This window comes from Vollenhovia emeryi, unplaced genomic scaffold, assembly GCF_000949405.1.
Source record: "Vollenhovia emeryi isolate VEMERY1.0 unplaced genomic scaffold, V.emery_V1.0 DF939267.1, whole genome shotgun sequence".
In the NCBI taxonomy this organism is placed as follows: domain Eukaryota; kingdom Metazoa; phylum Arthropoda; class Insecta; order Hymenoptera; family Formicidae; genus Vollenhovia; species Vollenhovia emeryi.
Window position 1 is genome coordinate 114388 of NW_011967099.1, and position 10971 is coordinate 125358.

Genomic DNA, 10971 nt, shown 5'->3' on the forward strand with positions numbered 1-10971 from the left:
AGTAATGCCCGAAATCTCTACACCACAATGTCCTCGGCGGTTTATCCCTCGAGGGGGCGGAGATTGCGTGAACGACGGAGGAAGGAGTCCAAGTTTCGGAGCGATTCGCAGGATATCGCATCGTCGGCATTACGTAAAGCCAGCGCGTATTCATTAAAGCGTAACAGATACGCGACGTCGCCGTCGCCGCCGCCGTCGTCGTGTCGTTATAACGGCAGCGAACCGCGTTCGGTGTGTAAACAAAACGAAGAAAATACGTCAAAGAGATCGGTGTCGCGACGCGTTCACGTGGCCGACCGATGTACCGAGCGTGCAACAGGGGTGGCCAATCAATCGTTCGATCATGTTCCTCGGCTCTTCCTCCGCGTCCCTCCCGAGTCCCTTTTCATTTGAGTTTTTTTTCCGCTGTACCCGAGACGCGATCGTATAATTGAGCACCGACGTACGTACCGGGAACGCATTGCTCCGGGCTCGCACCCAAGAACTCCGATTTCATTTATTGAAACCTGACCGTTAGGTAAAGAATGGCATACGTGTTCTATTTTTCTCCGACCTTCGCTATTCGGTTTTTTTTAACCCTTTGTCAGTTCAGCTGGATATTATGATCGTTAAGATATAGTCTTATCGGGCGAATCTTATCGAACCGATTAAGAAATAAGTAACATAAATTTGCCGACAGATTAATAGTACATTTTAAAATAAGACGCAAAAGGAAAGGGAATGGTCGAGATAGAGATAGGCAAATACATCGCTGCAGTATATTTTCGAGCCAGTGAAACGAAGAGTAATTTCCTACATCATCGAATCATTTTCACTGAAAGATATAGGAGGCCGTTCTCGTACGAAAGTAGATTTTCGTTTTATCGAAATTAGACCGATAATAGAAAGCGGAACGTTTCCCTCTTTTATCTCTCAGTAATAAACCATAATAATTCGTGTTTGTACAACGTACCCAGCAAACACAGAACATTGCGGCAACAGAATATAAATGACTGTGATAATTCCTGATAAGCGTAGGCTATTACGTAGAAATCAGGATCGGGTAAGTTATCGTTTTTTTTAAAACTAAGTTAAGTTAAAGTTAACAGCCTTGAAAATTTAACTTAGTTAAGATACAAGTTAATCCGTGATACAATTAATTGAATCAAAAGTTAAGTTAATGATAAAAAATTAAAAAGTTAAAAGTTAAATGTTTTATTTGTACATAAAATCTCAGAGACTTACGATCACGTAAATTGCATTAAATTTCGCGACTAGGGCTTGAACAATTACTCACATTACATATTTAATATATGCAAACAATTTCACGCGAGTTCGAGAATCAAAACCCCATATAATGGCTGTGTTCCAAAATTTATTACCAGAGCTGAAGATCTACGGTACACATACACAGTAGATTTTAGAGCTGGCAGTGAATTTTGAAACACAGAGACTGCCAATGTAGGCAGACACACGGCGTCTCGCGACGCCTTTAATTGTTTATGGCGTTTTATTTTTATTTTCTGGTTAATTGTTAACCAGAGGTTGGTCGACCCTCTGTCTCTTCTCAGATCAATAACATAGAAAAAGATGCAGAGTCGACTAACTTCTCGTTAATTGTTAACCACAAGTTAGTCGACTCTCTATCTTTCTTTTTGTTATTATCTAAACAGAGACAGAGTTCGACTAACTTCTGGTTAACAATCAACCAGAAAATGAAAAGCCGGGCCTAAGAGAGAGGTAAATTAAAAGTTAACAGTCTATAATGCAACTAAATTAAGTTAAAATTATTTAACTTTTTAACTTGACTTTTATCTTTTTAACTAAACACTACCTAACCCTGGTAGAAGTAGATTACAAGCTCGCGACTCGTCGAGTCGCAAAATGCACCAGCACACTGAAAAAAAAATCTGATTGATTCAACCAGTCGTCTGTTAGAAAATGGACGAATCAGAATTCCTTTAGGATTTACCAGATTTGTAGCGAAGTCTAAGAAACTTCTGGTTACGAAATATCTTTCATGGTAAATCCTAAAGGAATTCTGGTAAGTCCTAAAGGAATTCTGGTAAATCTTAAAGGGATTCTGAATCGTCCATTTTCTAACAGACGACTGGTTGAATCTATCAGATTTTTTTTTCAGTGCAGGATTTCGCAGGACTTGCTGTAACCTCGCGTGTGCAACACGAAAGTGTCGCGCCCAATGCCAAGCCTAGAACGGAAATCAGATCGACGTCCCCATTTAACGTTAAACACGCGTCTTGAAAGCGCGCCAAGGAATCCGCGGAAAAAGCGACGACCGGCAAACTCGCGAAGGTTGACCACCTCTGTCGGCAGTACACCACGTGCGATAGGAAGCAGCGGAGGAAGCGAGGGATCGATCGATCCGACATACAGGGTGTGTCTGGAAGCGCCGGCTAAGACCTGGCGGCTCGTCCTCGGAGGATGCTGGACGTTTCCGAGGATCGATGAGGCGGCGGAGAATTTAAAAGGCCTACGGGGGAACAGAAAGCTCGAGGCTCGGCAGGAGGATTACGGAAGTCGATGACTTTCGACAGTTATCGCCACCTATTTACACATGTACTTCTGAAAATACGTTTCAGGTTGAAAAGCGAGGGGGGAACCGCTGATCAAAATCTTGAATGTACACGCACCGGCATAAATGCTGTCCCTATCCTTGTGAGGTGCACGCACACAACTAGAGTCCCTGTAGTTGTGTGCGTGCATCTCACAAGGATAAGGACAGCATTTATGCCGGTGCGTGTACACCAATGCCCACTAAACGCCCAGTGGGCATTACTTCATCTTATTATCTTATTTTATCTTTATAATGCCCCAGCAAGGCCTGATGCCCAAAAAATGCCTAGTAATGTAGATACATTTTATTGATTCCCCTTAGGGTTACAAGGCGTTTCTGAAGGAACGTGCCCAAACCTCTTATAACACCTCTCTCTATATCCACTTCTCTATGTGGCGATCGAACGAAAAACCAACAATGTTTTGTTTGATTTTGAACCCAGATCTTCGGATTACCAGACCAGCGCACAATCCTCTGCGCCACGATCGCCACCAAAAAATGCCTAGTAATGCTCAGTAATGCCGCAAATCTGTACACCACAGTGCCCTCAGCGGTTTCTCCCTCGTCGAAAAACGCGCCCATCACGCTCCTCCGTCATGCTTCTGCGTCATGTACATAAGCGGAAAACGTGCTCTCTGTATACAGACAGCTAATGATAACGTAATCGCAATCTTTCGGCGATTAAGAGATAATACTAATAATACTACTAGAAAGATAACGTAAAGGAGAGCGAGATGCATAGATCTTTTATACTGATATTTATGAAAATGCGACGTTAAATTGAAAGTGGGATTAGAGCTCGTCCTGATGTTTTTTTCCGAGACTGGATGGTCGTTTCGACGAATCATTATGCCAGCCTGATTTCGTTATTAAGACCAACACGGTTACAGCGCGTGCAGAATGGCCCGTGGATTTTGGGATCGAAGCGTTCCCTCGAGACCGCGAGTGGGCTAGTAAGGATCAGGAATCCACGATGGTGGTGTTCCAAAATTATCCTCGAGCTATTCCGGTCATTTCGGGCCCGGAGAGGAAGAGCGTACCCTCGCGTTCGCGCTGTTATCGTTGAAATTACGCTGCGGCACTGAATTAAACTGTTACCGCATGAAACGCGATAACTATGGAGTTAATCGTCTCCGTATTTATGCGTCGCGATAAGAAATAAGTGGATACGGCGATACGAAGTGGGATATACTAGAAAAATAGCTGTTAGTCTCTTGATCTACGAATTTGTCGACGAATCGTTATCGAGAAATGTTCTGGAGCACTTTCGAACATCGATCACGGTTAATAAATTAATTTCTAACGAAGAGACCGCAAAGTCTCGCCGAAGCGCGATTATTAAAATGGTTTTCAAATTATTATTTTCGTGTGCTCTTTCCGGAGCGCCGGAACGCCATTTAAACTTGGCGTCGCGGAAGCGCCCGACCGCGAAGAAATAAAATAAAATGTCTGCCGATTTGTTATTACATTGAGTGTATCATTCGAAGAAATAGCTTGGTACATAAGCGGTTCTCTTTAGTTGTGTCTAAAAGTTGCTTCGCACATTTAGAAGAATAATTTGTTTTGCTCTATTCTTGAAAAAGAATATTACCTTCTTCTTATCGCTCCCTCTCTTTCTCTCGCGCGTGCATTCCGTCACGGTAGTGAAAACGTGGCGGCTCAAAAATGCCTAAAAATGCATGTAACAAGTCCATCGTGTTTTAATCTGTCCATTCGTGTTTCGAGACCCGTTTCTCACCAAAGCGGCGCAAAAGAGAGAGGGGAAGGTCAAAAGAAAAGAAAAGGACTATGGAGGAACGTTATACGTCAGAACTGGGTTTACTTATGGGAGCATTGGACACTTGGCGAGCCGCATGTCCCTACATACAGGGTGTCCGCGAAAACTATATGTCGATTTCGTCGCAAGCAAACTCGAAATTGTGCATTTTCCCTAAGTGCACAGTTTCTCTCCTCGATACGCTATTACCTTCTGAGACTGTTTCCGCGACAAGTTAAAGTACTCGAACGTAAATAAATAGATTTGTTTTCTGTTCCTGCACCGGTGAACTAGTGCAGTAAGCCGGAATGAGAAAATATATACTTGTCTTACTCTAATTTATTGCACCAGTTCACCAGTGTAGCAACAGGAAAGAAGCGTAATGTTGAGATTCCCTCCCCCCCCCCCCCAGCAGCAGCATTGGCTAAACATTGGTCCAATTGTTACATTAGAAATGCATTGGTCGATATTGTCCAACGTAACGCCAATATTGGCCATGGAATAAATGTAAATGTTGCACGACAATAATTACATAATATTAGATTTATATTGGAAGTGCATTGGCCAATATTTAACAGTGTAATAAGAATATTGGTCTAATACTGGTACAATATTAAACCAATATTGCTAGATAGACTAAATTGGCTAAATAAGAAAAGGCATCCATCTTACAATATTGGAAATATATTAGATTTACATTATTTCCCAATATTGCGCCAATATATTGTGCTACCAGGCAGTAGCACAGTGCATTGTTCCTAAACATTGGTCCAACGTTGGTTACATTAGAAATGGATTGGCCGGTATTGTCCAACGTAACGCCAATATTGGCCATGGAATAAATGTAAATGTTGCACGACAATAATTACATAATATTAGATTTATATTGGAAGTGCATTGACCAATATTTAACAGCGTAATAAGAATATTGGTCTAATATTGGTACAATATTGAACCAATATTGCTAGATAGACACATTGGCTAAACAAGAAAAGGCGTCCATCTTACAATATTGGACCAATATTGGGAATATATTAGATTTACATTATTTCCCAATATTGCGCCAATATATTGTGCTACCAGGGAGTAGCACAGTGCATTGTTCCTAAACATTGGTCCAACGTTGGTTACATTAGAAATGGATTGGCCGGTATTGTCCAACGTAAAGCCAATATTGGCTGCGAAATAAATGCAAATATTGCACGATAATAATTATATGATATTAGATCTACATTGGAAGTGCATTGGCCAATATTTAACCATGTAAAAACAATATTGGTCTAATACTGATGCAATATTAGACCAATATTGGCAACACTAGGTTTACATTGTTTCCCAATATTGCGCAAATATATTGTGCTAGGGCCAACTTAAGATGGTGGAAAAAGTTGTAAGGACAATTTTCAAGAGCGTCAAATGTAATCTTGAACAATGAGATTTTAACGAGGCTCCCTCGAAAGGACAACCCGGCGCGCTTCGTCGCGGGCCGGCGTTTGCACTTCTTTCCTCGCTCCAGCAGTCGACGTGGCGTGCAGTCCCCTCTTACCGGCAGAAATTAGATGCAGGTCGACACAGGCGGGTCGCTCCGAGAGTACGCGCGTCTTCCTTCTCGCCGATCAGCACTGCCGCGGGGACAGGTTCCTCGTGCGATTATCACTTGTCGCTAATTCGATCAGTCGTCTATCGGCAATCGGATCGCCGCACAGAGGTTCCCTCTTCGCTCGGGTGAGGAACACGTCCCGTCGGAAGTCCCGCGGGATATTTACCGCGATCTCGGCACTGTGACAACTCGATTCTCGCCCGAGTTATCGATCTCGATCCTCGACCAATCGGCCCGCGAGGGCAATCACGCGGGGACGTACGATCCTGAGGACCACTGCGAGCTGCCTGGCGGAGGGAGAAGGGCGCCTCGAGTCCTGAATAACGACTCTTCTGCCTCCTCTCAGACCGTTCGGCTTCGATTGTATCGGCTAACGCGCACGAGAGACAGAGAGAGAGGGGGAGGGAGAGAGAAAAAAAAAGAGAGCGAAAGAAGAGGGAAAGAAACACGAGAACCGAACGTACATACGAATCGCGAGTCGGACGGGCACTGAGACGGCGGCGCTCGGATGTCGTTACAAACCGAAAAAGCTCTCCCTTCCCTTCTTCTCCTCCCCCCTCTCCCCTCATGTTAGCCCCTAGACCCCTCCGTCTCTCGTCCTCCCGCGGCTCGGCGCCTCACCCCGTCGCTCTCGTCGACGCGCGACGCGTCTCCCCACCCCTACCCCTTCCTCCGGCGCGTACTCCCTCCGTGCCAATGCGGCGCTTCGTCCCTCCTGGCCCTCCCGGCTCCCGGAGCGTCTCCGACGCCACCGTCTCTTGGCGCGCCGGCGAGTTCCGAGGCAAATCGCTCCTAGAAGCTCCGCGCTTCTGCGACGGCGTCTCGAGGCCGTTTCATTCAAGAGGAGAAACGAAAGCGCGTTTCTCTCCTTTGCCTCTTCCTTCTTTTCCTCCAGGTTGACCCGAGGTGTTTGGCTTCGCGGCGTATATTCTGCGCAATTTCGAGAGCGGCACTTTGTAACGATTAATCGTTACACGAGGCATGCGATAAGAACGGCGCATTGCGTGCGATTTATTCATTCATTCGCGCGCTCCTCACGCCGCGCGTTCCGCTCCGAGTCTCGAGGTGAGCGAGCCTTTTTGGAGCGTCACGTCGTGCCTGGGACGATCTCGTTCGAGGCATTTCTCGTTTCCGAACAGGACAGGGCGGGGCTGTTTGACTGTCGGTTAAAGGAAAAATCAGATAAAAGACTTTTAAACCTGATCTACAATGTGCTCTTTGCATCGAGAGACATTTTGTTTTATATTAGCAAGTCGAACCGCTTAACACATTAGTCGGCAATTTACGATTTATTGGCTACAAAATACACTCAGTCCAAAAAAAGCGGTACACCTAAAATTTGTCAAAAAATTACCAAATTTCGAATGACGATAATTACGCGAGTAATAATAATAGAAAGGTTTTAAAAAAAAAACAAATTGAAATTTCTACTTTAAGAATCGATACGTCAGAGTTTTGCGAGATAAGTTTTCAAAATGGCGGATGACAAAACGAGAGCATGCGAAATTGAAAAATTTTTGTCCGAGTTTGCGACGATCCATGGCGAGAGGCAAGTGTTGTAACTTAATGGGATAAGAAGCATACGATAGTGCAGAGTCTCACCTTCAAAGTGCTTTCTTTACTCGTTTTGATACGATGATTTTTCGCCGGGATATGCGCATTTGAATAAAAAAGCCGGTTTTTACTTTATATGCGCATATTTCACAAGCGAAACATCATCCTATCGAAACGAGTAAAAAAGCATTTTGAAGGGGCGACTCTGTACTATCGCATGCTTTTTATCCCATTAAGTTGCAACACTTGCCTCTCGCTATGGATCGTCGCAAACTCGGACAAAAATTTTTCAATTTCGTATGCTCTCGTTTTGTCATCAGCCATTTTGGAAAAAATTATCTCGCAAAACTCTGATGTATCGATCTTAAAGTAGAGATTTCAAGCTTCAATTTCTATTTTTGAGGAACTTTTCTATCATTATTACTCGCGTAGTTATCGTCATTCGAAATTTGGTGATTCTTGGACAAATTTTAGGTGTACCGCTTTTTTTTGGACTGAGTGTAGAATGTTTCTAGACGCAAAGAGCACATTGTAGATTAGCCTTTAAGGTAGGGAGGCGGATTTTTGGCGTTTCGTCTTGGAAATTTTTTACCCCGGTCTTCCTTTAAACTGACAACGTGTCACACACAGCTCTATCCTAAGTCTTGTTTTCTATCGCTGCACTGGTGAACTAGGCTGGAATGAGAAAAATATACTTGTCTTACTCTAATTTATTGCACCAGTTCACCAGTGCAGCAATAGAGAACACGCCTATACTTTGGTTCAAACGCGCAAAACGGTTTTCACGGTTAATCCGAACTTTCGAGTGCACCGCATGCTAACGCGCTCCTTTCTTGAGTTGATCGCCTCGGAGTCAATATCGCTCGACATTGCATCATCCGAATTCCAAAACGCTTTATTTCCAAGTTCCGCGATGAATTCATCGCTTCGAAACAAACGCGCTAGTTTATTTTCACCTGTCTTCTTCTTGTTTGTCCCGCCAACAAAGCGTGACACATAGCACTTCAGTTAGATCCTTCAGTTAGATTCCGCGAATACTTCTGAGTGTATCCAGGATGTCATAAATGTAACGTATGTACACCATAATTTTGATCCCAGTGCTACACGCGATAAAATGTGTATATATAATAAAAAAGTATATTAAATAACGACGTTCGGTAATTGATTGCTAGCGTCTGGCGGGTGTTGCATTTTACGGAAACGAAGGTAAATAAGGGTTACTGAAGGTTTCTTATCGACTTCGGTAAATACGGTACATTTGTACGCTTAAAAATTGTTTGAAAACTTTTGCCTGTATTCCGGCTCAGCGCCGCAAAGTGTACATAACAAATTAGTTGAGCATTTATTTCCAATTGGCACTGAAGGCGAGTTCCGTCAAACTCCATTAGGACTAACAATAGACGAAACTCCTACAGAGCCAACTTATAGTCAAGAGGTAATTTGTGCATGACGTCTAGTGCACTTTGTCTTATGGTTTCTCGCGCAGGGCACGTTGTTTCGGTGCTTCACGTTATAACTGTTTACGGTACTGCTAGTTTTCAGTCTACGAAATGCCGTGTGATCGTTTATCTCAGAAGGAAGAGATGTCCAATTTTTCCTAGGGTCTTTCGCAAACGAGGAACTCGCGGGGCAACAGCGGAAAAATTTCTAACTTCAACGACGTATCTCTTCGCGAGCGGAAAGTCGCAGAAACGATATCTCTGCTCAGTTGTGAGAGTGCTGCCTGCTCTGGGAAAAAAAGACAGTTAAGCAACCCATTTTGGGGCCCACAATTAGCAATCGAATTATTTGGATTGCTCGTGACTCTACTCTGGGAAAAATTTTGACTGTTTTCCTTTGTAGCTAAGCAACTTAACATTTTGGTTAGTGCCTTTTAAGTGAAAGTTGTCTTTGCGTTACTGAATATCGACAGAACCAACTGAGAGAATTGTATTACTTAAAAATCTTGGATATAGATGGAATAGCTAATTGCGATTTTTAGTTACGCGGGGCAAAATTCGTAAAATTAGAGTTACGAACAATCCGAATAATTCGATTAGTATAAATTGTGGGCCTCAAAATAGATTGCTTAGCTGTCTTTTTTTTTCCAGAGTGCAATATATGTAACCTTTGTCGAGTTTCTACGGTTTGGCTCGCAGGGTAATATGTTTCGCTCGTTATAACGTCGCGTCACATATGTAAAAGAGGCACGTTGCGAGCACGGGACGCGCATCTGCGAGTCCCTCTTCTCGTCTCTCCTTCAGTCTCTATCTTCTTCCGTCCGGCCTCGTTTTGCATTCACCAATACGCACATCTGTACGAAATAACGTCATTTATTGACCCGTAATCAGAGACGACCGCCTCTACGCTTCTTAATTCTGTCTACGGCTACTGAAATATCACTCCTGGAATTTCTTTGCACTCGTTCGACGAGTGCGCTACTAATTCCTCGTATGTCAACGTGGGCTTGTTATCGCATGCAACGTGATAAGTGCGATGAAATGAACCTCTGAACGATTTAAAAGAGATTCATGTGCGTGAGCGTAGATTTACAGTGTAGTCTTATAGGCGCGCGTACATGCTTTCGAGGAAATACGTTGGAATTCACGGCGGCAAAAGTCCTTTGTAGAGAACGAGACATAAACTGCTGACCAAAAGCATGTATTCAATGCCCAGCTGCATTACTTTATTGTATTTATCTTGTTATATCTTATTTTATCTTTGTAATGCCCTGGCAAGGCAAGGCCTATAAATGTCTACACTACTGCCCAAAAATGCACCCAATGCCATACGCGGAAAGAATTTTGTCTTAAAATTGATCCTGAAAATCGTGTAATCGTAGGACAACACGGTATTTCGAAGAATTTTATGAGTTTTTGAAATTTTACCATACATTTTACTAGTAAAATACATGGTACCAACATATTTTACCATACATTTTACTACTAATTGTTTTACTAATAAAATTTTACTAGTATTACTACACTGATAAAAATTAATGCGAATTTACAAAGGAATTTTACTTATTTCTTGGTAAATTTGCCTAAATTTTCATGAGTTTTTACATAAAATTTGTATTTTTCCCTTTGGTTTCATTAAACATACAGGAATATTATGTAAAATTAATTGAATCTGGTATTTTTAATCACATAATTTGTAAATTAGCTTCCGGTTCATCCATAACATTTCATATATGTATGTTCTTAATTTTACTTCTATACAGTAAATTTACAGTCCGACATGGAATTTTACTCTTTTGTTAGTGATATCACAGTATTTCAGTAAAGTGGAGTGGGCGCAATAGAGAATTTCATCATCTATAGTTCGCCGACCGCCGCTAGGCCGCGCATGGTGCGGCGGCCAAAAACTCGGGAGCAAAATCCAGTCTCGTAGGGTATAAAAGGAGGCCCGCGTGGAAGCTAGGGCAAGTATTCCAGTAGGTTAACCCCTTTATACCATTTTATACTCTACGAGACTGGATTTTGCTTCCGAGTTTTTGGCCGAGCTACACTGATAAAAATTTGAACC

At 42.8% G+C, this 10971-nt stretch overlaps 2 protein-coding genes across 4 annotated transcripts in view; one reads left to right on the forward strand and one right to left on the reverse strand.

Annotated features, from left to right (window-relative positions):
- LOC105559493 (putative glutamate synthase [NADPH]) overlaps positions 1–10971 on the reverse strand; it is a 43495-nt gene that overhangs the window by 22442 nt on the left and 10082 nt on the right. For 2 of the 3 annotated variants that reach the window (XM_012007827.1, XM_012007825.1), the window contains exon 1: positions 5857–6395. The exons of the other annotated variant lie outside the window; for it this stretch is intronic. The gene's annotated coding sequence lies outside the window, so the exon portion shown is untranslated. Of the gene's footprint in view, positions 1–5856; positions 6396–10971 lie in introns of those variants that run through there. 3 annotated transcript variants of the gene reach the window in all.
- LOC105559492 (protein retinal degeneration B) overlaps positions 1–10971 on the forward strand; it is a 76557-nt gene that overhangs the window by 11679 nt on the left and 53907 nt on the right. The window lies entirely within an intron of this gene.